This window comes from Penaeus japonicus, unplaced genomic scaffold (genome assembly GCF_977035675.1).
Source record: "Penaeus japonicus unplaced genomic scaffold, GWHDUDI00000001_assembly GWHDUDI00000014, whole genome shotgun sequence".
NCBI classification, from domain to species: Eukaryota; Metazoa; Arthropoda; class Malacostraca; order Decapoda; family Penaeidae; genus Penaeus; species Penaeus japonicus.
In genome coordinates this window covers 18642260-18647259 of record NW_028234416.1, presented here as the reverse complement: position 1 = coordinate 18647259, position 5000 = coordinate 18642260, and positions in this window count along the sequence as shown.

The following is a 5000-nucleotide window of genomic DNA, read 5'->3' as shown; positions in this document are numbered from 1 at the left end:
CCCTCTCTCACCCTCTCTTCTTCCCTCCTTCACCCACTTTCCTCCCTCTTCCCCCCTTCCCTCCCCCTATCACCCTCCCTCCACTCCTCCTTCCCTGCCTCACCCTCTCTTCTTCCCTCCTTCACCCACTTTCCTCCCTCCTCCCCCTTCCCTCCCCCATCACCCTCCCTCACCCTCTCTTCTTCCCTCCCCCTATCACCCTTCCTCACCCTCTCTTCTTCCTTCCCTCACCCTCTCTTCTTCTCTCCTTCTCCCACCCACCATCCCTCCCTCCCTCCTTCCCTCCCCCTATCACCTTCCCTCCTCCTATCACCCTCCCTCACCCTCTCTTCTTCCCTCCTTCACCCACCCACCCACCCACCCTCCCCATCCCCACCCTTTATTATCTCTACGCGTGCGTGTATGTGTCGTGCAGGAGGAACATAATTCGGCCTGTAACCTACCCTCATTAGCAGGCCGATGACGCTGTAGGCCGGCCTTACCGAGCCTACCTGTCTGTGAAGTGTAGTCTGGGATTTATGGGTCTCGGGTGGGGGTGGTGGTGGGGGTAGAGGGGGTAGTGGTGGGTGGGAGGGGGGACCCACTTAATAAAGCGTTTTGTTTACTTTTCTTGAGTTTGAAAATATGTTTTTGTATTTGTATTTTTTTTTTTTTTTTTTTTTTTTTTACATTCTTTATTTTTATTTTGCGACTGTGTTTTTGATTTGTCGTGTATTTCTTGGTTTCTAAGAACGAAATCCTAAGAAGATGCAGTTATTAATATGATATTTTGAATTTGAAGTATCTATCTTATTTTTCTTCACTAAATATTGTCAATGTTTTTTATTATTTTTTATTTTTTTGCGATTGTTATCACTCTGTTATGATGGTAAATCATATTTGTTTTGTTTTATTTCAATCATGTATCTTATCTCTATATATTATGAATTTATCATCGGTGTTACTGCTATTCGTATTGTTATCATTATTATCATCATTGCTATTATCATCATTATTGATACTGATATTACTGACATATCATCATTATTATCACTAATGCCATTGTTATTATTTTCATTACTATTGTTATTATCATCATTATCATTATTATCATTGTCATCATTATTGTTTATATCATTATCATTATTTTTGTCATCATCATTATCATCATTATTGCTATTTTCATTATTATTTTTATCATTATTGTTATTGATATTATTACCTTTATCATTGTTACCTTTACTTATCATTACTATTATTATTATCATTATCATCATGATTATCACTATCATTATGATTTTGATTATCATTATAATTACTATTACCATTACAGTTATTATTACTATTATCATTGTTATTATCATTGTCATTGTTATAAATTGTCAGTATTTGTATTTTCATTTTCATCATTGGTATTAGATTAAGGATAGTAATAATAATAGCAATGATAATACTAATGATGATAAAGATACTAATTATTACTATCATTATTATCATCATGACCATAATCATCATTACTCTCATTGATATTATTAGTGTTATTGTTGTTATTATTATCATTATCCTTATCATTATCATCATTGTCATAATTGTTTTATTATCATTAGCATTATTATCAGTGTTATTACTACTGTTGTCATTATCAATATTTTTGTCACCAAATTCATCAATATCATTACCATCATCCTTAACCTATACAGAATGTGCCTTTCTAACGGGTCACTATATCTAAAAAAACTGCCATCTTTTAATATAATTGATAGCTAATACAATCACAAAATATATTAAGCAAAACACCACTTTTGCAAACTCCTATAAAGCTTCTAGATGTTTCCTTCTTACTCTTCAAGAATCATGTTCTTTTCGAGTCTTCGAGTTAAAAAAAAAAGTAAAGATTTTCACGTTTTCTATCCACAATGTATTTTTAAATCTCGTTGTTTACATAATGCTAAACAGTCGTAAATATAGCCTTTTTTGGGATGGGGGGGACTTGTCTACAATGCCGAAAGTAACTACAGGCGGGCAAAAGGTGATCGTTTAAAGATTGGATTCGGCACTTTGCTTACTAACTGTTGCTAAGTGTGTGTGGCGATGAATAACAATGTGCGTGTGTGTGTTTTTATATTTCTTATTACATCAGCGTTGAGTATGATTTATGTATGTTGTAATGGTGAGGGTAAACAACAGATATATGCAGGAAGAGAGAGAGGGAGTGGAGAGGGAAAGGGAGAAGGAGAGGGAGAAGGAGAGAGAGAAAGAGAGAGAGAGAGAGAAAGAGAGAGAGGGACAGAGAGAGAGAAAGAGAGAGAGGGGGGGGGGAGGAGAAGGGATGATTGTGACACTATGAATTTAGTCTTAGAATCAGCTGACCTTGGAATTTATATTCAGGTACAAAATAGTTGGATATCTTTTTTATTTGCAGTGTTGAAAAGATTTATCGGTCATACAAAAAGTCTTGAGGTATTCGGAATATGAACAGACAAACAGAGAGAGAGAGAGAGAGAGAGAGAGAGAGAGAGAGAGAGAGAGAGAGAGAGAGAGAGAGAGAGAGAGAGACGACAATATCATTATCATTCTCTACCTATCCATAAAACCACTCACATTCTTACGACTTCCATTCAAGATCCACTCAAGAACGCTACAAATACAAAACAGAATAACCGAATGCCAAATTAATAAATAAAAGTCATCAACACGAGAAAGACCAGTACACTTCCCAGTCCCAACGGCTCGACAAAGGACAATCATCAAGAACTCAAGAGTGACATACGATTATTACCAAGGACGCTGTCTCCGTTTGGGTCTCTTCCTGTGCTTCAAAAGGAGCTTCGAACCATCAACCTTTTTCCGTTATGGTCGTTCCGCTTCGAGCTTCGAGTCGACAAGACAACAAGGAAAACAAAAAACGATTCATAACCCAATACTGATTCACTTTACTTCAACGACTCAACCAAAGGAAAGAATGCGCAGTGTATATACAATTCAACCTACGGCAACCAGGCGCGGTAGAAAAGGGTTGCAAATGCTTAACATTCTGATCATAGAACCGCTTCTTAACCAAGGTTCTTTGCGGCTGGCATGAAGAGCGAGAGGGAAGCTTATTCAAACTATGCTATCCGCGCGACCTCTGTGTTTCGAATTGGTTGTGCTGAGTTGGGGGGGAGGGAGGGAGGGGGGGGGAGGAACGTGGATTTAATAACATTATTGATTTAACAACATGGTTTTGATTACTTTTATTTATATGTTTATGGAAAATATGATTTTTTTTTACTATTTAACAACGCTTGATTTAGTGTTGTTCTGAGCTTAGATGTTTTGCAGTGTCTTGCTTTGTGATTTCAGTTTGGTCTTGGGGATTTTAGTTGAAACTTTTGCCAAATATATATATTCATGATTAATGTTATCATTTGCGTATTACCATCATTATCTTCATTGTTGTTATTATTATTTAACATCATTTTTTCATGATCATTCCCTTATAATTACCAACATCATTGCTATTATCATCATTATCACTAATAACATTACTACTGTCATTCTTATCATTATTATTATTATTATTATCATATTATCATAATTATCATTTCCATTACTGCTATCATTATATTCATATCATCATCATCATTTCTATTACTATCATCATTATCATTATTTTCATGTTATTATCTTTACTCTCAATATTTTCTTTAACCATTGTTATTATCATCATTATCGTTATCATGTACGTCATCATCACCATCATCATTATCATTACTATTATTATTGTTATATTTTTGTCCTTATCTTTATCATTATCCACTTTATCAGTATTATTAACCTTATCATCATTATTATTATCATAATTATCATCATTGTTAACATTAGTAGTATCATTATCATTATCATTATTATTATCATCATTATCTACATCATTATTGTTATCGTTAGCATAATCATCCTTATACTTAATATTATCCTTATTGTTAACATTATTATTATTATTATTATTATTATTATTATCACTATTATCATCATCATTATTATTATTATTATTATTATTATTATTACTATTATTATTATAATAATAATAATAATAATAATAATTATTATTATTATTATCATTATTATTATCATCATCATCATTATCATCATTAAACTCCTTATCTTTGTTTTTAGTAGTAGTAGTAGTAGTAAAATGATTATTATTACTATTACTATCATTAATGTTATCACCATAATTGTTATTATTATCATCATTACTACTACATTTAACATAATCATTACCATCTTCATCATCATCATCATCATTACATTCATTGTTATTATCATTATTATTACCAGTATCATTATTATCATCATCATTATCATTACCACCTATATATCATATATAGATATAATTATCCTCATTATCATTACCTCTCTTATTATCATTATCGCTATCTTTATGATCGTTATTATTCTCATTTTCAATTTTCATCATTATCGTCATTATCATATTTTCATTAAGTTGATTATTTCAATTATCATTATGATTACCATTATTATCATCATTATCATTATCATTATTATCATTATTACCATATTATCACCATTAATGTTATCATTAGGTTCTTTCATCAAATAAAAGAAAAATGTAGGATTTGAAAAAAATAGATAAATACAAATGAAAAAAGCTAAAACAAACAAACAAACAAACAAAAAACACGTAAAACAAATGCAATCGAACAGCTGGCATAAACAACACTCAAGGTCGACCAACAGGCGCCACTTTGTCTGTCTGTCTGTCTGTCAACATCATTCACAGTCTTTGAAGGGGAGTGTGACAACGCTCGTAATAGTAAGGTGAGATTTTCATTGAGCAACATGAGGCGGGCTCGCAACATTGCATTATTGAATGAGTAGGAATACTTTTAGCCAGAGACCTTATTTGTTTTTTTTTTTTTTTTTTAATTCTACTTTATTAATTGATTTTTTCATTATTTATTTACGTTTTCATTTACTTACTGATTTATTGAATGACTTTCATTCATTCATAAATTTAT